General features: G+C 43.8%; 1 protein-coding gene across 2 annotated transcripts in view; it reads right to left on the reverse strand.

Moving 5' to 3' along the window:
* Positions 1 to 22,143, reverse strand: part of LOC122816772 (tetratricopeptide repeat protein 30A) — a 2,782,581-nt gene that overhangs the window by 942,304 nt on the left and 1,818,134 nt on the right. The window lies entirely within an intron of this gene.

A 22,143-nucleotide genomic window follows, 5' to 3' on the forward strand; every position in this document is an offset into this window, starting at 1 on the left:
GCCCACACTAGACATACATAGTAAAAAACACATTTTACTAAGCTTTTAAACATTTAAGATAGGAAGGAAAGAGGAAAAACAAGGCATGGTTAACTAACTTGGTATGTCAGCAGGAAACTCACCCAGTGTAACCAATAAAGGGACTCCTCTTGAACCTTCAGGAGGGAGAAGGAGGGGGGGACGCAAGAAGGAAGGCAAGATGAAGGACAACAAACATGGAACGTTATGGTAGACACATAACTTCTTTATGTTATGTTGTCCCATCTTGCCTTCATTCTTGCTGGTTGGGACCGCGTACCCAGCAACTGGCTCTTGGGTGGCTCAATGGAAGAAACTCTTCAGGACCGTGGAACCAAAGGATGCCCTATTCCAGGAGACCACATCCACTTTGTAATGATTGATAAAGGTATGAGGATTTGCCCATGTTGGTGCTGCACAGATTGAATCTAAAGGCAATTTAGCTTGGAAGGCAACAGAGGTGGCTAAGGCCCTGGTTGAATGTCCTCTGGCCTTCTCTGGAAACGTCTTTTTAAGCAAATCATATGAATAACTGATTGTGTCCGACAGCCATTTTGATAAGGTCACTTTTGAAACTGGAGAACCTTGTTTATTGTCAGCAAAGGATTCAAACAATTGGTGGAGTCTATACTCTGCCTTGTTGCTGTAATTGGGGAAGACCACAGGAAGCTCAATGGACTGATTTAAGTTATGCTCTGAGCATATCTTTGGCAAGAAGGAAGGACTGGTTCTAAGAGAGACTCTATCTTTGTGAAAAATGAGATACGGCGGATGAATAGACAAAGCATGTAATTCAGAAACCAGTCTAGCTGATTTTATAGCAACCAAGAAGAGGGTTTTCCAAGATAGAAATTTCAGGGGACAAGATGCTGCTGGTTCAAAAGGTGGAAGAACCATAGAAGCTAAAAACAAATTTAGGTCCCGGGGGGGGGGGGGGTCTCTCACTGGGGGCCGTAAAAGAGCTGTACCTCATAAGAATGCTCTGTGCAACTTATGAGACATGTTAGAACCCAAGTCTCCTACATGAAAATTGGAGATGGCAGTTAGTTGGACCCTAATAGTAGCTGCAGCTGCCCCTGTTTCAAAGGTTTCGGCCAGAAACTCAAGAATCTTGTGAACAGGAGCAGCGAAGGGATAAATATCATTACTCTTTGCCCAATAAGAGAACCTCTTCCATTTGCTAGTGTAAATCCTCCTGGTAGTGGGCTTGTAAGAGGACACCAAAATGTGTTGTACAGCCAGGGAAATGTTTGGGAGCCTGGCTAAGACTGGAAGTGGAGGAACCAAACAGTCAGCTTGAGAGTTTGGAGGGAAGGATGAAGTCCATCCGACTGATGCATCAGGAGGTCCGGAACTGGGTCCAGTATCCAAGGCTCCACTTGAAGATAATGCCGAAGAAATGGGAACCATATCTGACGAGGCCAGTAAGGAGCAATGAGGATGAGTTTGCAACCTAGTGACTTTGCCTTCTGAAGTACCTTTGGAATTAAAGGGAAAGGTGGAATGGCATAGAGTAGTCCCTTATGAACAAGTGCATCCCTGGGTGACTGTCCCAGAGGGAGGACTAGGGCGAAGTAGCTGCTGCATTTGTTGTTGAGGGGAGTGGCAAAAAGACTGCAGCATGGCAGGCCCCATTTGCGAAAAATCAAGTCCGCAATTTCTTGCTTCAGGGACCACTCATGAGGCATGAGGATAGCCCAGTTGAGCCTGTCCACTATCACATTGTATTTTCCAGGAATGTGCACTGCAATCAGAAAATGTTGTGAAGACATCGCCCATTGCCATACTCAAAGCGCCTCCTGATACAAGAGGTAAGATCTGGTTCTGCCCTGTTTGTTGATGTACCATACCACTGACATAATGTCTGCCTGAATTGCAATGGTCTCGGTAGGTAGAGAGTCTACAAGTGCTTGCAATGCCAGAAGCACCGCTCTCATCTCTAGAACACTGATGTGCAAATGGTACTAGTGAGGTTGCCACATTCCTTGGACAGTCTGTCCTAGTTATGCCTCCCCCCACCCTATCTGGGAGGCATTCGTGGTTACTGTGGCTACAGGATCGGGGTCTAGAAAGGGTCTGCCCAGAGTCACCCGGGGGGGGGAGACAAGCCATCATACTAAGTCCTTTTTGCAAGTTTCCATGATCAAGCTCATGTGCGATATTGGTAAATCCTGGAAAGACCACTGAGCGAAAAGAAGCCACTGCAGAATCCACATGTTGAAGCGTGCCAAAGGAACTAGTGTAATTGCAGCAGCCAATGAGCCCAAGACTTGTAAAACTTCTCTTGCCTGAATTCTCATCTTCTTTATTTGAAATGAAACTTGCTGATGAATGGTTGAAACCCTGTCTTGAGGCAGTTTTGCTATCATGCGTTTTGTATCCAAGTCTGCCCCTATAAAGGTAATAGACTGACAAGGCAGACTTTTCATAATTTATGGTGATGCCTAACTGGGAGCAAGTTTGGATTGCATAGTCCTGTGCTTTGATCAGTTGATGCTCAGTGGTAGCAGTGAGGTGCCAGTTGTCTAGATATGGAAACAACTGGAATCCTAGAGTCCTCAGGCGAGCCGTGACCACTGCCATACACTTGGTGAACACCCTGGGGGCTGTGGTGAGACCAAAGGGCAGGGCTCTGAACTGATAATGACTGGCTCCCAGCTGGAAGCGTAGGAATCACATGGATTTCCTGTCCATTTTTATGTGGTAGTACGCGTGCTGGAGATCTCTGGAGCACATTCAATTTTCCTTACCCAAGAAGGGAAGAATGGACTGCAGTGTTACCATCTGGAACTTCGTCTTTTTTACCAATTTAAGTTGCTGAGATCTAAAATGGGTCTCCAGTCCCTTGCCTTTTTTGGAACTAAAAATAACCTTGAGTAAGTTCCGGATCCGATTTGGTCTGCGGGGACTTCTTGGATGTCTCTTTTTTCAAGCAATCTTTGTACCTCTAGGAGTGCGTGATCCCGAAGACTGGGTGGAACATCTGGGATAGAACATTTTTCTTTTGAGGGGGGTAACTGAGAAAAATGAATTTTGTATCCCCTGGATATTATCGACAGTACTCATGTTTCTCTTGTGATAGTTTGCCAGGCTGCTGGGTACAGTGAAAGTCTGCCCCCGATGGCCTCCAGAGGTGGACAGTTGGGCCTCCCTTCAGGAGTGCTGGAAGGGCCTAGCAGAGAGCGTATCTCTGTCACCCTGCTGTTGCAGACCACCTCTGCTGTGAGGGCAGCGTCTGCCATTGTTGTTTCCCCCTCTGGCCCTGGGGGAAAAAATCTCCACGTGTATCAAGCAAAGCTGCCTGGGATTTTCGGAACCACATCTTTCCACTCTTCTGACCTTTAGGATAGGGTCTAGATGGAGTGGAAAAATGGACTCTTATGGCAGAGAGAGTCTTGCCATCCTGTTTACACCTGGTGAGAGTCTCTTTTACCTGAGGCCCGAACAAGAACGAGCCATCGAAAGGGGTACTCGTAAATGAAGAATTGAAAGGTTCCGCAAACTGACAAAAGCACATCCAGGAGTGTCTCCGCAAAGCTACTCTGGTACCTGCTGCCCTACTCTATCCATCTGCCGCATAAAAAATTAGCCTCATGGAGGAGTTAACCACTGAGGTCAAGGTCACAAGCTGGGAAGCCGCCCTGTTCGCAAGTCCCTCAGCTGTAGGTTCTTGCAGGGTATCTCCTAGCTCCTTCAGGAGATCCCTCTGAAGTCATGTGAAGTGTGACAAGTAATTCAGTGACCTGAGAGTAAAGGTCACTGAAGAAAACATATGCTTCCCATACCTGTCCTTCGTATGAGACTCCCTGTTCGGTGGATGGACAGATGAAGAAGTTTCCGCAAGTTCCTTCTTAGTGGCTGCTGCCACCACCATGGCATCAACAAGGACCCCTTTGGAAAGGAAGGACTTATCCTTGGGAGCAATAATAAATTTATTTGGTCTCCTCGGAACTAGTTCCATGGTCTCTGGAGCACTCCACGCCTTTCGACTCACTACAGACAAAAGTGAGTCAAAAGGTGGAGACACCCAAGAGGTGGAGGGTCAGGAACCAAATGCATCCAGGTAGACAGACTCATTCTCAGAAGGGGCTAGGGACTTCCAGCCAGCCCTCTGTCTTAGGATTTCCAAGATATCTGAAAAAGGAGACATCTTCAGAGGGGGACCCTGGGGACCCTTCCAATTCATCCAAGTCTGTGTCTGAAATGACAGACTCAGGGGAGTCTAGATGCTTCCTCTTACATCTGTTCTTCTGAGGGACCTCCTCCAAATGTTCAGGGGAGGTATCGGAAGGGGTGGGGTTGCCCAATGGGGCATCCTGAGGCACAGGTTCTCTATGCTTGGAGGCAGGAGAAGGGTGAAAGGCAGGCACAGGCACCAGGAGAGAAAGAGCCAATGGCGCCGAGGGAGGAGCAGTCTCTGTAGACAGCACGCTCCTCATCACCTCAAAGGCGCCACGGTCCTGAGTCGAAGGAGCCTCCGGCTCCAAAGAGCCTGGAGATCTCCTGCGAACTGAGAGCGACAACTCCGAGGCTGATGTGGGAGCCGAGCTCACCTGCGCCAAAGCTCCAAGAGGGAGACCGGGGTCAGACAAGGGTCCGATGCCACATCCCCCCTCAGAGCCGGTGAGAGAGCTTCAGCGCCCAGATCCCTCGATGGACTGAGACATCGAGGAGATCAGACTGGGTGTCGGAACCAATAAAGGAGAAGTAACCGGAGCCAACAATTCCACCACCATGACCTTCATGCACTCTGGCTCCGAGCTCAAGAGAGCCAGAGGAGGAACTGATGGAGAAGCTGGATGGGCCGAAGGAGCCAGTTCCTTATGGACTGAGCTCGATAGTAATTTAGCAAGTGCCTGTGACTTGAGGAGCCTATTGACCACTCTCTCCACGTCGTGATCCTAAAGCCTGGAGGACCGAGAGGAGTGTGAAGAATACTGGTGACTACCCGCTCTAGGTTGCAGCAAAGCAGATTGTGGAGCAGAGCATACCAGCTCCAAAGAAGGAGACCTTGTTCTCTTATGGGTCCAGACTGGCTCGAAGGACACAGATGGAGCCGCTGGAGACATAGCTTTGTCGGAGCCAATGCTGGGAACCGACAGAGCCAAAGGTTTTTCAGTGGATTTTGTCTGTTCCAAACTCGGAACCGATGGCTTAGTGTGTTTTTCAGACACTTTAGCTGGCTGAGGACCCTGAGATAAAGAATCTTGAGGGTTCTTCAGAAGGCCATGCAAAATTAACTTATTTTTTCTCTCCTGCAGGACTCTGGAACTGAAAGCACAACAGATCGAGCACGAGTCCTGCAGGTGAGCAGCCCCTAAACAATATACACAACTCATGTGCTCTTCCATAAGGGACATTTTTTGGCAACACAAGTCGCATTTTTTGAACCCAGAGGGTTTCGACTCTTTGGACATAGTGGATAATTGACATCACTAGAAAAACAAAGCTATAAGCTAACAGCACACAACTAACTACTACAAGGCTGTAACGGCTAGCCCAAACAGCAATAAAGGAAAAACTTTTTTTTTTAAAAGGGGAGAAAAAAAGGGGTGACAGCCTCTAACTTAAACAGTGACTCCCCAAATAGGAGAGCTTCTAACTTAAATGGCTATCCCAGCAGGGTGGGGAAAAGAAAGAAGAACCCTTTCATTTAAATGGGCTCGAAGGGGGAAGCAAGGTCTGCGGAGAAAATTACAGCCAAAAACACCCACAACTAAAAGAGGAAAGGGTTGTTAGACTAACAGGAAATAGTATATGCTCTAATGAGTTAATTAAACAACAAAAACCTTGAGAAGGATAACAATATAGAGAAAAATGCACAAAGTACTTAGCCTGAGCCAGTAGTCGCAATCTCGACACGGCAAACGGGATCTGGGTAGCTACTGCTAGGCATGTTGGGATAGGGGTTAGCCTCAAGCCAGTAAAAGCTCTCGAGCTACAGTAAACTGGCCGAGTCAGAGCCGAGGGTCGGCTCCAAACCCAACCAACAAGAATGAAGGCGAGATGGGACAACATAACATTTTAAGGATTACACGAGGCAGCATACAACTTACAAATTGTCTATTTATTTTTAAAGCTAGCTTAACTTCTATTGCCCATGGACAGAGCTTAGCTATGAAGTAGGACTGAATGGCAATAGATGTGATGCCTGGGTTTAACTGTGTATCACATGAAAACAACAGAATCAAGAAACAATAAAGGTAAAAGTATTTTCTGGAATTTTAGAGATGAATGACCACCCACTCTGTGATACAGATGTTTTACTGTATTGGTGTGGATATGTACTTCTGCCACCAACAATGTAGCTGTAGTTTTTGAAAACAAAATTGGTGTATGATTGATTTAGGATTGGAAGAGTGGCCGTCTGGTAAGACTACATAAATACCATAGCAGGATGACAAGAATAAGGGGAAATACTGTACTGCTCAAAGTGAGGTTTAAATAAAAAGGATGATATTACTATTGTTATTATTATTACTATTATTATTATTATTATTATGTCTGTAGATAGGGAACAACTAAAGATGCAAATATGCAGGAAGGCAGAAATGAAGAGATATATAGACAAACAGGTAGGTGAAGACTTTGTATTGCATAGTAGATTAGAGAGACTATCAGATGGTGAAGAGGGGATGTTGATATTAATTTGGTCAGGAAGGCTGATCTATAATGCATTTGGTGATATACAATAAGAGGAGGGCTGGACTGACTACAGGGAAGTGAATGTGATTGGTGTGGAGGTGAAAGTGGGTCTGAAGAAGCAATTGTGTTGATCGCAAAAGTGCTAACTCTTTTTTACTTTTGGTAATAAAGTATAGTTTGCTTTTAGCCTTGTAGGCTTGGTGCATTATTTTGTTTTTTCAGGTGAAAGTGGATATTGTGGTTTGACTAAAAGGAAAATATATGTGGGTGGGAATGGGGCTAGAGTAATCGAGTAAAGCACAGCTGAGCATAGCAAGATTGTGTGGAGCAGGGATTTCCCAGCCCCAGGCAAGATCTCAGTTGGGAATGTTCTATAAGGAAGAGCCAGAATCTAGTTAAGTGCAGGTAAGTTATTCACAAACCCTTCAAAGTTCTAATTACAGACTGGGTCAGAGTATAAGGACAAGTCATAAAAAAGAAGTTATGTACACACCATAACATTCCATTTGTGTTGCCCATTTTCACTCTTCCTTAGCAAATGGGTTCAGATCCGACTCGGCCTCTTTTTACAGCTCTTGGATACTGGAAACTCTCGAGCTCCTCCTTACCCATAAGGCTCTAGTCCTCATCATACCTCAGAGCTTGTTTGCTGGCCTTATAGCTTCAAATAAAAAAAGAAAACACTAAGATGAGAAACCAAAATCTGAAGCTCAAAGGAAGAAAGTACAGTTGTGTACACTTACCATAAATGTAGATGTTCGAGTGTATTCACTGTTGCAGTCATTACACTTGGGTTATCCTGCTGGCAGGCTACCCTCAGTCGGCCTGAATTCCAAAGTCTAGGTCCGGCGTTGGTTGCTGTCGCCTCTTCCCTGACGTCAGTGCGCCAGGGGTATAAAAGATGCAGCCGATGCCATTTTCTTCAGTTTTTCTTGCCCCAGATGTCAGGTGCCCCCAAAAGGGTAGGCTAAAAATATGCCAATAAAGCATGCATGCAACAAAATATATAAAACCTTCATCTACAAGCAAATACACCACATAGGTTGTATAGATTAGAGAAGTGCAGATAAGTTGCAGCAAAGATATGGGGGATGGTGGGTGGGTAACCTGGACTGCAACAGTGAATACACTCGAACAGCTACATTTATGGTAAGTGTACACAACTGTACTATGTTCTTCATGTTTCACTTGGGTTGAATCCCAAAGCTGTGGTTGGGAGGCTGGAGCTAAATAGCATTAGGAGCGGCTATGAGGCCCTGCAGAACTGCAGTGGCAAAGCCTGCCCTGGATTTAGAGTAGAGTGGTAAATGATAGTGCTTTGTAAAGGTGTGCACTGAACTCCAGGTAGCAGTCTCTAAAATGTCTTTGGTTGGCACTCCCCTAAGGAAGGCTGCTGAAGTGGCTGCTGCTCTGGTTGAATGTGGCCTAATGCCCTTAGGCACTGGCTTGCCATGTTGTGAATAGCAGAAACAAATGCAGTGGCCTATCCACTTTAAAATAGTCTGCTTTGAGATGGCCTTTCCTTGTGATCCTGCAGCATATGCCACTAGTAGTTGCTCTGTCTTTCTGAAAGCTTTGGTTCTGTTCAAGTAGAAGTGTAGCTGTCTGTGTATGTCCAAAGAATGCAGAATTCTTTCCCCCTTATTCTGTGGGTTTGGATAAAAAGTAGGCAGATGAATAGTTTGGTTAAGGGCCACATTGGACACTACCTTAGGCATAAATGTCGGGTTTGTCCTTATAGAAACCCTGTCTGGATAAAAAAATGATAAAAGGTTCCACAACCATGAGTGCCTGTAGCTCTGAGACTCATCTTGCATCAACTGTAGCGGCTGGCTCAAAAGGAGGCAGGGTGAGTTTTTCCAAAACATAACTGAGGTCCCATGAAGGTATTGGTGATCTCCTTGGAGGCCTTAAGTTTTTGGCTCCTCTGAGGTACTGCCTTAACAAGGGATGAGAAAAGTTTGGTGGCTCTGTACTGTAATGAGCCAAAATGGCAGAGGCATGAATTTTAATTGATGAAAAGGATAGGCCTTTGTCCAGCATCTCAGTTAAGTATTGCAAAATCTGAGGAATATTTGGTACAGCTGTGTCAACTCCTTGTGCCTGGTTCCAAACACAGAATCTCTTCCATTTTCCAGCGTAAGATTTTCTGGTACTAGGCCTTCTGGCCTCCAAAATGACATCCATTACAGCTTTAGTGAGAGGCACGTTTTGTATCACTACATTATCCACCATGCTGCCAGATTTAAGGTCTTTAGTTGGCTGTGCATGATCTGATTGTTTTGTTGGGATAATAGATGAGGTATTTGAGGCAAGGTCCAAGCCGGGCATTGAGACAAGTTCCTTAGGATTGGATACCAGTGCTGGCGTGGCCAGTCTGGGGCAATCAGTATCATCTTTGGCTTCTCTTGTCTGACCTTTAGGAGTACCTTGGGGAGGAGAGGCAGTGGAGGAAAGGCATATACTGCTAAGCTTTTCCAGCTGAAAGATAGGGCGTCCACTTTCCATGCTTGTCTGTGATAAGTCCTTGTGCAGAATCTTTTTAATTAGTAGTTGTGAGGAGAGGCAAATAGATCTATATCCGGGCATCCCCATTTCCTTGTTATCATGCTGAAGACTTGTGGATCCAATTTCCACTCATGGGGATCCATGAGGTTTCTGCTTAGTTCGTCTACCAGAGTATTTATCTTTCCTGGCAGGAATTGTGCCTGCAGATGTACTTGGTAAGTCAATGCTGTGTCCCACAAAGTCATGGCTAGTCTGCAAAGGGGGTAAGAATGAGTGCCTCCCTGCTTGTTTATATACCACATGACCGTGGTGTGTTGTCTGTCTTTATCAGTAGTTGTCCCGGATGAAGTAGGTCCTTGAAGGCTGTCAGGGCATTCTGAACAGCTAGCATCTCTTTTTGATTGATATATAGATGCATTTGGTTTGTGGACCATGTGCCTTGAATACATCTTCCTGCCATGTGGGCCCCCCAGGCATAATCTGATGCATCCGTTGTTAATGTCTGCCTGGCTGGGGGTAAAGTGAATGGCTGTCCCTTGTTCTGGTGACAAGCCTTCGCCCACCAACAAAACTCCTGTTGCAGGCAGGGAATGAGGGTAATTATTGTTTCTAGGCTGTGGCAATGTTGAGTCCAAACACTTTTTAGGTACCATTGAAGTTTCCTCATATGCAGTCTCGCATATGGAATTAGTAGAATGCAGGATGTCATGAAGCTCAAAGCCTGCAGAATTTTTCTTGCAGATAACTGGGCCTTTGTTGCCAACAGGTTGAAATAGGTAGTCAGTTAGGTTGATAGGTTGATAGATTAGTACTAAGCTAACTGCCCTTGTGCGCCATTTTAAGCCTAGCCAATTATCCCTTGTTAGACTCAAACCCTGCACCTTGTGTTTGTAAGGCAAATACCTTAACCATTAGGCCACCCTCCCAACAAGTTGCCTTTGTTTGTCTGGCGTGAGATAAGCCATCTGGGCAGTTGTATTTAAGCTTGCACCCAGGAATATTATCTCTTGAGAGGGTACTAGTTTTGATTTCTTTTCGTTGACTGTGCACCCTAGGCCAGTTAGAAATCTCTTTACAAACGCCAGATGCTGTAGTAGAATGTCCTTGTTCTCTGCTTGAATGAGGCAGTCATCCAAGTAAGGATATATTTGTATTCCTCTTTGTCTGCAGAATGCAATTAATGGTGCCAGGCACTTTGTGAAGACCCTGGGTGCAGTAGATAAGCCAAAGGGCAGTGCAGAGAATTGGTAGTGCATTGAGACAGCTTTGAATCTGAGGTATCTTCTGCATGTGTGTCTGATTGGGACATGCAGGTATGTCTCTTTGAGGTCTAAGGTCACAAGCCAAGCCTTCTTGCCCAGCATGGGCAGAAGTTTCTGCAGCGTCAACATTTTGAATTTTGGTATATCCAGAAATGTGTTTAGAATAGATAGGTCCAGTATTGGTCTCCAGGTCTTGTCCTTTCTTGGTACCAAGAACAGTCTTGAATAAAATCCTTGTCCCTGCTCTTGCTCTGGTACTTCTTAAATGGCCCTCATGTCCATGAGGGATGAGACTTGCTTTTGTGCCTCTGCCCACTGATGTTTTGGCAGGTCTGGCCAACCATTTGTCCTTGGCAGGGTATGGAAGTGAAACTTGTAGCCTTGTGACACTATGTCTAGGACCCATTTGTCCTGGGTTATTATGTGCCAGTTTTGAGAAAAAAGTGCTAGTTTTCCCCTTAAAGGTGCTGCCAGAAGATTAAGTGCTTGGTGCAGGCAGGGGGAAGTCACTGGGACTGTTTCCTGTATGGCTGTGATTTGTCTTCTCCACTTTTGGAGGTAGAAGCACCCCATTGTTTAGACCTGTATGAACCTTGGGGCTGGGATCTGCCCCTTTGTGGTCTGTCTGACACTGGAAAGGACCAATTCTTTGTAGGCCAGTGTCTGCTAAATCTTGGAGGCTGAACCTGTAAGAAATCCTTAACCGTTTGCATAGATTTAGCTTTGTCCTCCATTTTCTTTAACACCTTTTCTGCTTTAACACCAAACAAAGTATTATGCTGTAATGGGACATGTAATAATTTTGCTTTGAGCATCTGTTTTTTGGGCATGGAGGCCTGTCCATGAGGCTGTTGTACTTGTTTCTTTGTCTTTAAGGGTGTTTAGTCTTTGCTTTTGAAGCTGAAGTCGTTTTAATGTATAATTGAGTTGGTCTGAAAACACCCTCAGAAGCCAATGCCTGCTCAGCGTCTCCGTACCCATCTGAGGGAATAGTCTCTGAAGGTCCAATACCTTGAGCTTCCAGTGGCCTAGGCGACTCCACGTGGGAGTTGGTAGCGGCCTGCGGGTCTAAAGTAGTGGGCGTCAGGGGCTGCAAAGGCGCCTCACTGAGAATCGGCGAAACGGCGACTGGCTTAAAAGAAGCCTCGTCGTCGGTTTTGGACCTCAGATGCCTGTCCTCTTCTTTTTCTTTGCATTTCTTCTGAATTCCGGTAGTCAGATGGCTATCCAATGACATTGTATAATTAAATCTTCTGCCAAAATAGTGTAATGCAAAATCGTACAGACGCTTAATAGTGCGTTGGTTAAATCTAGCACAAAACCGACAACTAGCAACGTCGTGGTCAGGGCCTAGGCAAGGAATACAGTAAGAATGAAAGTCCTTATGAGGTATTTGCTTCCCACAAGAAATACAATTATTAACTTTTTCTGACATCAGTCTGGAGCAAGAAAAAAGTTTCCCCAATGGGGTACATAGCTTTTAATGAAGACTTTGGATCTGAAATTCGAACATGAAAATCTCAGGAGTCGGCCGACCGGCACTTGCGAACTGCTTATGCTTCGGGCACCGCGCGGCAAGAAAGACTGAAGAAAATGGCATTGGCTGCATCTTTTATACCCCTGGTGCACTGACGTCAGGGAAGAGGTGACAGCAACCAACGCTGGACCTAGACTTTGGAATTCAGGCCGACTGAGGGTAGCCTGCCAGCAGGATAACCCAAGTGTAATGACTGCAACAGTGATACACGAAGAACATCATTGGTTCCCTTATTATCTTCTCCCTCTTCCAGAAGTCACAAACCAAATGGTAGGGGGGGCAGGGAGGGGAGTTGAGGAAGAATAAAAATGGACAACACAGATGGAATGTTATGGTGAGTACATAACTTCCTTACCTAATGTTGTCAATTTTCATTCATTCCTCAACAATTGGGACAGAGTCGCCTGCTACCTGAATCCCAGGAGGACTCTAAGGGAGGATATTCCTGAGCACTTTTGAGTGAAGGCTTTTCTTCCCTGAGACCAGATACAATTTGTAATGAGTAATAAAGGTATGAGGATTAGCCCAAGTTATTTCCGCACAGATATCATCCATGGAAGACCTGAATTAAAATAATACTGATGAAGTTGCCATGGTCCTGGTTGAATTGGCTCTTAAAGGTTTTAATAAAGACAAACCCAGTTTGTTATAGACAAAGGAAATGTAATCAGTTAACCATTTGACTAAAGTTACTTTGGCAATCGGCTTGCCCAATTTCAATTCCACAAAGGAAACAAGAAATTGACCTGTTTTTCTGAAATTCTTTATTCTATGCAAATAGAAACATATCTGTCTGTGAACATCCAAGAAATGTAACATGTATTCTCCTTTGTTCATGACATTTGGAAAGAAAACTGGAAGATTAATAGATTGGTTTATGTTGTACACTGACACCACCTTAGGAAGAAAGGACAGGTTGGTTCATAATGCTACCCTATCATTAAAGAAAAGTAAATATGGAGGATTAGAAGATGAGGCTTAAAGTTCAGTGACACTTCGAGCAGAGGTTATAGCTACTAAAAAGTTAGTTTTCAAGGTTAAAAATTTTAGTTCACACTTTGCTGATGGTTTAAATAAAGACTGAGTTAAAGTTTGAAAAACTAAATCCCATGGTGGAGTTTGATCTTTGGGGGGGGGGGGCTAAGAAGAAAAGTTCCCCTTATAAAGGGCTTACAAAGTTTTGAAGAAGCTAAGGAGGAAGTATTTACTCCTATGTGGAAATCACAAATGGCAGCTAGTTGAACTTCAACAGTGGAGGAGCTAGCCTCTTCATTAAAATTTGCAGCCAAAAACTCAAGAATTTTAGGCACTGGTGCTGAAAAAGGATCAATGTCTCTTTCATGTGACCAAAAGGCAAATCTTCTGTAAATTTTCCTAATGGAAGTTTTATGGGAAGACAAAAGAATGTGGTGTACAGGGGATGACAGTCTTGGTTGTCTATCAATGGAAGAGGAGAAACCATGCGGTCAACTTTAGGTCTGAAATGTCTGGGTAAGTGTCAGATGAGAAAGGAGGTCTGGAACTTGATCCAGAATCCATGGTGGGCACACTAGATGAGGCCAAAGAAAAGGGAACCAGATCTAACAAGGCCAATAATGTGCAATGAGGATGACCATGCTCTTCAACTGAGATGCTATTAGGAGAAACTTAGGATTAGAGGAGTCAAGGATAAGCATACAGGAAACCGGGGGCCAATCATGGATGAGACCATCCCTCAGTGATTCCCTGGTGGGAGCAACAAAACAAAGAACCTGATGCACTTGTTGTTGAGCGAGGATGCAAAGAGGTCACAGCAAGGTTGGCCCCATTGGCAGAATATCATTTCCGCAGCTTTCATATTGACAGACCACTCATTAGGAAATACAATGGACCTGCTCAACTTGTCTGCTATCACAATGGATTTCCCTGGAATGTGCACTGTTATCAGAAATCAGCTGGATGAGATAGCCCTTTGCCACACTCTGAGAGCTTCTCGACACAGAGGGTAAGATCTGGTTCCTTCTTGTTTGCTGATGTACCATACCACTGACATGTTGTATGTCTGAATTGCAATGGACACAGAAGGGAGAGAGTCTTGAAATGTCTGCAACTCTAGGAGTACTATTCTCATTTCCAAGACATTGATATACATGTTGGCCTCTTTGGTGGACCAGGTGCCTTGGACCATCTTTCTCAAGAAATGCCCCCCACCAATTTGGGAAGCATCCATGGTCACTATGGCTTTGGACTGAGGAAGAATGAAGGGATGGCCTTGTAATATCTGATCTGAGGAAATCCACCACAACAAGTACTTTTTGTATGCTTGAGTTATTCTCATCTTGGTGGACATAAGCTGGTGTAAAATAAATGGACCACTGAGTTACTAGGGTCAACTGACGAATTCTCAGATGGTATCTTGCGAATGGAGCCAGAACTACTGCAGTGGACACTGACCCCAAGGATTGTATAATCAATCAGGCTGATAGAGAAGAATTCTGAATTATCTTTTTGACTTGAAATCGAATAGTTTGTACCCTTGGTAAAGGAAGTGAGGCTGTTACTGACACTGTACTGAACATGGCCACTGTGAACTCTAATGTCCGAGAATGTTCTAGCCGAGATTTGTTGTGATTGATGGTTATTCCTAGATAAGAGCAAAGCTGGAGTACATACTCTTGTGCTTTTATCAGAAGATGCCTGGTCAGAATGGTTATGAGTCAGTCGTCCAAGTACAGCAACACCCAGAATCCCTGCAGTCTCAAGTGAGCTGCTGCTGCTACTGCCATGCATTTGGTGAACACCTTGGGGGCTGTGGTGAGGTCAAAAGGCAGGACTCTGAACTGGTAATGACCAACTCCCAGCCAGAAGCGTAGGTATCCCCTGGATTGTCTGTGCATTTTTATGTGATGGTATGCATCCTGAAGATCTATTTAGCACATCCAGTTGTCCTTGTGCAGGAAGGACAAAACAGACTGAACTGCAACCATCAAAAACTTTCTATACTGAACTGATTTGTTCAGATTGCTGAAATCCAAAATTGGTCTCCAGTCCCCTGTTTTCTTTGGCACTAAAAAGAATCTTGAGTAAGTTCTGGACTCTTTCTGGTCTGGAGGGGCCTTCAGCTTTTTTATTTCTGGAACTGCTGCTTTCCTCTGCCTGGGTGAGACATCAGGAATTTTCTTAACTGCTAAAGTGGGGGATGGGAAAAGGGTATTATACAACCTCTGGAAATACTCCTCTGCACCCATTAATCTTTTGCAATGTCTAGCCAGGCTCTCTGGTGCAGGGACAGATGACCCCTGACTGCCTTCAGAGGTGGGCAATCGGGCCTCCTTTTAGAAGTGTTAGCAGGGTATGTCAGAGAAAGCATCTCTGCACCCCTGGTTTTGCAGGCCTCCTCTGCCTCACAGGTGGTGTCTTCTATTAGAGACCTTCACCTGCCCCTGGGGGATCTATTTCCAACTGGACCATGGAAAGGACCCTGGAACTTTCTGAACCACATTTTCTACCACCTCGTTGATTCCCACAGAAGGTAACCTGAGGAGTCGAAAAATATACGCCCACTGCAGACAGGGTCTTACCATCTTGCTCACACCTGGAGAGTGTGTCTTTAACTTTAGGGCCAAAGAAATTCCATCAAAGGGACCACTGACAAAGGAGGACTTGAAGGGCTCAGCGAAATCACACAGGCAAATCCAGGAATGTCTCCTAATCGAAATGCCTGAACCTGCTACCCTTGAAGCACCTTTAGCTGCAAGGGAAATGAGCCTCATGGACAAATTTGATTGTAGAGTAGCCAACTGGGAGGCAATAGAGCTCTATGCCTCAGAAGTAATGGCCCCAGAGAAGGATTGAAAAGTTCTTTAATCAAGTCTCTCTGAAATCTGGTGAAGTGCACCAAGTAATTCAGCGACCTGAGTTCAAAGATCACTGAAGCACATACATGCTTCCCACATCCAAGGCCCTGAACTCCCTGTTAGGAGGATGGACAGATGAACTCTGTTTTGCGCATTCCTTTTTTGTGGCTGCTGGCATCTACTGGTACTCCATTGCTCCAGAATTCTCTTCCTTTTGGTGGTGCCAGGATCCTGTGTGGTCTCTTGGGGATCAGCTCAACAGCACTGGGCACCTTCCATGCCCACATAGAGATCAAATCAATGAGCTTATCATTGGGCAGAGTCACCCAGGAGGTAGATGGGCAGACCCAGAAGGCTTCCAAAAATACCAATTCCTCTTGGGAAGGGTTATAGGTAGACCAACCATCCCTTTGTTTGAGGATCTCCAAGATGTCTCCAAAGGATACATCATAAGGTGGTGATCTTGGGGACCTTTCCCCCACATCAAAATCGGTATCTTCCATGACTAACTCTTGAAGAGAGTCTTAGGTGCCTTCTCTTGCACTTTCTCTTCCTAGGTAGGGACTTTGGTGGGATGTTCTGAAGAAGTATCAGAAGATATAAGTATATCCTGCTGGGTAGACTGGAGACCTTGGGCTTGCTGTCCCTGTGGAGTACAGGGCTTAGGCTCAAGGCACAAAGACATATGGGATTCAGAAGGAAGATCCGAGGGGGTGGAATCATCAGTCCTCTATAAGCAGGGACACTCTCTCCACCACCTCAAAGGCAGAATGCACCAGGGAGAAGGAGTCTGATGGAGCTGAGAAAACATGCTTCCAGACCATTGGCTAGCTCTGACCTGAAGGTAGGCAACCCATGGCAGAGGTCAGAGCCAAGCTGTCCAATGCCAAGGCTCCGAGATGCAGAGATGGCTTTGACAACTTCAGACTCTACTCTAATACCTCAAATTCGATAATGATGCTACTGCTCCGAGAGTCATCCGGCTTTGACACACTCAGAGCTGGTCCACTCAGAGAAGGTATCAGAGCAGAAGCAACAATCTTTGGATCCGATACAGATGGTCCCAAAAACTCGGTTCCAAGGACTCTGATGCCAAAGGTCAGATCGGAGAAGGAGCCAGGTTGGGTGGAGTTGTACTGGAAAAGATCTCCAGACCTGAAGGGGTAGGAGCCGTGAAAACTCCCATCTGTATCTGTGCCAAGAGAAACTTCCTCATCATTCTACCCACATCTGCTTCCATTGGGTTCCTGGAAGAATGAAGAGGCCATTGAAGGGGACCTAAAATGGCGGCATCTCCCTAAAACGGCAATGGCATCTGAGAAGGACCAGGGTCTTGAGAAGACACATATTGGGTCCAAGGGAGCTGTTTTGGCTCTGAAAGGATCAGATCTGATGAAGTAGACTGGGTGTCCAAGTCACACGGATCAGACAATTTCGTCTTTGGATCTGACCGTTTTAAAATTTTGCAGGCTGGCTCCATGGTCAGGCCAGAAATGGTGTGGAGGATTTAGAAGGGTCCAATGGACACTTTCTGGACTCCTTTTTATCTGGTTTGGAGGTTTGAGCTCCAGATAAAGATTCAAAAAAGGTTGTAGCAGAAAACCTTTCAAAATCAGTTTATTTTTCCAATCAGTTAAGGTCCACAGATTGAAAGCTTTACAAATATCGCACAACACCTTTAAGTGTGCCGAGCCTAAATAACACAAAAATCATGAGCATCTGAAAGAACGAGCTTATGTCCACAATCTTTTCACTTTTCAAACCCCGAAGGTTTTCCAGCCGTCCTAATTAAAAAAAACTCTTTAATACTAGCTATATATAAATTTTTAAAAAAATTTTTTTTTTTGAAAAAAAAAGATCGAAAGGGGAAAAATGACCAGCAATGGTAATTGAAGTTACCCACAAGGGTATAGGTGAAATGGAAGCATTATCAACAATGGTAAGTTAATTTACACTAAGTGTAGGATAAGGGAGGACTAAAACAACTACAAAGAAAAAAGGGAAAAAGACACAGACAAAGATAATTTGTTCACTTATCTGACAAGAAATCACTCTAAAGCTTGAGAGCTAAAAGCAACCACATCTGTACCTGAAGGTGGCATACAAGATCTGAGGTATGGTGGGGGACTACAGCATTATGCATAAGGAAGGAGCCCGAGAGTTCCAGTATCCACGAGCTGTAAAAAAACATCCAAGTCGGATCCAAACCTAATTGTTAAGGAATGAATGAAAACTGACATCAGATTATAAAATATGCAATTACTGTTTGGTTTTTGTCTTACCTCTTTTTAAATGTTTTAATGCTTCTAAATGGAATTATTATTTTGTGTTATATTCAAATATTTTAATACTAATATCCTGCTCTCAGAAGTAGAATTATGAAAGCAGTACTCTGGCAAATAAAGATAATACTGCTCAGCAATATGTTATGCTGTAAAACTTAACAAGAGTTCAAGCAAACTTTTCGGATCAACTAGCTACTAGCAAATACTGTGGAGTGGATTAGATGGGGTGGAGCATGGGGATCCTCTATCAGTCCCCAGTCAGTGAAGCCAGGGTACAATACAATCTATATCTGCATAAGTGATTTTGCAAAATAATATGCAGACAGATACTGTAAGAAAGGGACTGTTAAAGTAGTTGTGGTAAAGGAAGAAGAAAACTTTTACCTTATACAGATTCTTGGTTAAGAGATAAGGAAAACAACAGAGGACTGGAAAGTGCTAACACTTTGCCAGTCAACATAAATAACTCTGACACAAATAAGAAGGATGTTCCTATCTGATTCCAAGAAAAGTATATATTTTGTCAAAAAATACATAAATAAATAAATAAGAAAAAAGAAAAATTGAATAATACCAATTTCTGATATACTGAATAACATCAAATTTGACTACTGTGCTAAGGGCAGCTACTGTTGCTGCAGAGGAGATGCATACATGGTCCCATATATGTGCAAGTTAAACCTGAGTAAAAACATGTCATATTTTGGAATCTGGAATTTAACATTATATTTTCAGTACTTTTCATTTCAGCCTTTCTCGATCTGTTCATACTCTACTGAAGACCCATGCAAACCTTCACACTACTACCCACTACCCAATCCAGTAGTCCATTCCATGGGTTCAGCGAGTTTACAATCCCTACCATGAAGAAGTACTTTCAGAAATCCAGGGAGTAGACAGTCTCTACAATCTGCTGCTTGTACTCCCATTTTCCCACTCTGTCCTTCCTACTTTTTCCCACTCTGTCCTGCCTACTTGGGGCTCCTTACCATTACCCTGGCATGATCTTGTGTACCTATAACATGTCCTCTGGTTTCTAGTGAGAAAAGCTCCAGCTCTTCTACTCTTTGGTGCAATTCTCCTTTCTATTCCATCCAAAGAATTTTTCTGGTGGCTTTCCTTTGGACTCCTTGCAGCAGTTTAAAGCTTATTTCTTTATAATGCCCCCAGAACTGCACATATTTTTTTTAAAAAGTGGTCTGATCAGGACACAGTAGGTCATGAATATTAACTCTTTGCTTCTGAAGTTTATCTCACTGAGGACATAACCTAGCATTATGTTTGCTGTTGTCACTGCCCCCGTGTTTCTCCTGGTGGTTCACTCCAAGTTTGATGAGCATACACAGCACATTTTTCTGCTCTGCTGCCATCACTGTCACCCTCTCCAAATGACATTTTTTTTTGTTTTTTTTTTCTATGCCTTTTCCTTCCTTCTGCCTTGCTGACCATCAAGACTGCCAATGGACTTGCGCTCATTTGTGGCCTATGAGTAGGAGACCCTCCTCAGGATCCCCTAGGGCAAGAGCTGTCAAGAGAGATCATCAATCAGGCAGACACTGGTGTGTTTTGTGCTCTTGCTGACAGACTATTTTGTATGTAAGATCTAACCCCTCCTCTTGGGTGATGACATGGGCACCTCGGCCGCTGAAAGGACCACCTACGCTTCTCTATCAGTGTGCACATGCTCCTTTGTGCACCTGAGAAGAGCTACAGTCACTGGCTTGGGTAGCCATGACCCACATTAACCCTGAACTGGCTCCCATCATATGAACCTGTCCCTGCCCTCTTGCAGTGACTGGATCAGGAGCAGCAGAGCTATCCAGGTAGGTGCCACCTTCTCTCCATTAGGATGGGCATGCTCATCCTCCTAGCTGTGCTTTCAAGTGTATGTGCAGCTAATAAACAAAGGTTCCCAGGGCGTTATCATCCCTCTATGCCACATGTACAGCATTTCTCCAGCATGCATTTTACAGTAGTGACGTTGCTAGCTAAGCATTACTTTGCATCTGTCTCCAATAAGCATCAATAGCTACTACTCTTTCCAGCCTATACAAATCCTTCTTTAGAGTCTTCCACTTATCCACTACTGAGACTGCCTTTCTATCATCAGAAATAAGGTTGACCCCAGTCCCTGTTCTTTATGATATGTCTGAAACAGATACATTGAAGAGTACTAGACTCAAGACTGATCACTGTGGCCCTCTACTACTCATGCTCAATATTCCTAACACTGTCCCTCTCACTACAAATCTCTTCAGCATACCATGCAGAATTCCAGTTCCTCATTCTCAGTTCTACTCCCAAACTCCCCAGTTTTTCTAGCAGCCATCTATGCCTGATAGCACCAAAGGTCTTAATGAAGTCCGTGCTGACTATGTCTACCAGTAATACTGTAACCCAGTCAAAAAACTGGATCAGGTGTGGCCAACAGTTCCTTCTGGGCATAAAGTTGTACTGGCTGTTTTTTCTGGAGCTCTTGTCTTCTAAAAAAGCACTCAGCCCTTACTTTAGGATTCTCTCCATGACCTTGCTTGCCACTGTGGTTAGGCTATGTTCTGCTTCCCTCCGGATCATCATTGTTTTATTAATGTAACAAATGTTTGCCTCCACTCCACAAAACCACACTGATCCATATCTATCACATTTTGGCAACACCTTTATCATTCTTTTAGCTATCATAGAGATAAACACTTTATAACCATGGTTTAAAATTTAAACAGACCTACATGAAGCTGGGTCTGATGGGTCTTTACTATCTTTAGGTATTATAGCCACTGCAGTTTTCTTCCAGGAAGCTCCTTTTAAAAATACTTTAAAAAAACTTCCAGATCATTATCACTTTCTTCCCTCCTAACTTTCACACTTCCACAGGAATACCATCCGTTGTTCTTGGAGACTTTCCTACAGATTGATTATCCATCACCATTTTATCTCATCTCTTCCTAACTCAACTGTTAATTGTTGACCCTTATCTACCTCTAACACTGGCATACTTAAGTCTTCCAAAAATACTTCCATTTGTAATTTTTCTTGATTTCCACATTTCTCTGCTTTATATATATTTTCATAAAATTTCTGAAATATCTTTAATACATCTATAGGATCTCTGGTTATTTTTCTTGTTATAGGCTCCCTAAGTTTGGCAACAACCCTTTCTACTTTCTGTTCCCCCAAGTCTTTGTGCTAAAAGTTGTTGTGCTCTAGAGTTATTATCAAAAAGCAATTGCTTTACAGCAAATGTTTTTTTTATAGTAACTCTAGAGCACAAACAACAGTTGCTTAACAGCAATCTTTCTAAAATCATGCATATTATCCTTGTACTCCCTTATTTTCTCTTTAGCACTCTAGAGTTATGCCTCTTCTTGTTCTGTGAGATTCCCCTTATTCTGTAAAACTTTAACCTTTGTTAGGCCCTCTAAATAATTCTTGTTACTTCTTAACCGTATCTCTTTTTTCTTTATTTCTACCCCACTCACTAGCTTTATCTTCTGAAGCAATTTCTATCTTCTCTAATAAATCTCAGATAATATCCACTACCCAATTCTTTAAATTTCTCTCTTTTTAACAGCTAGATAGGGAAGTGCCAGCATCTCACTTTTACTTCATTAGCCTGCATTTTTATCTTAGTTATTACTGGTGCATGATCTGAAATAGTTATTGGATGTGTGTCGAAGCTTTCAATTAAATGCACATGTTCCTGCAAAATATAATTTCTGTCTAGTCTAGTCAAAGTATTGTATACCTCGGGGGATAATTTTCTCAGAGTTCCTACTTCTGAATTAATGTCTTCCATACCAAATATTTTCATAAATTTATTCAGAAATCTACCCTCTTTTGTTATATTTTCCCTTCATGGTCCCCACAGATACATCCTAGCTGCTGCAAATCAAATTCCAGTTCCCACACAAGTAATACTGCTGAAATCTGACTAATTCTCCCAAAATTTTCTTAAGCTCCATGATACCAGTTTTAGGTTGAACATAAATATGTGCCAGCATAATCATCCTCCCCTGCCAGTAGTCCCATGCTACCATAAATCTACCATTATCTTT

The sequence above is a fragment of the Protopterus annectens genome, chromosome 12.part0 (assembly GCF_019279795.1).
Source record: "Protopterus annectens isolate FY-2018-M chromosome 12.part0, PAN1.0, whole genome shotgun sequence".
NCBI classification, from domain to species: domain Eukaryota; kingdom Metazoa; phylum Chordata; order Ceratodontiformes; family Protopteridae; genus Protopterus; species Protopterus annectens.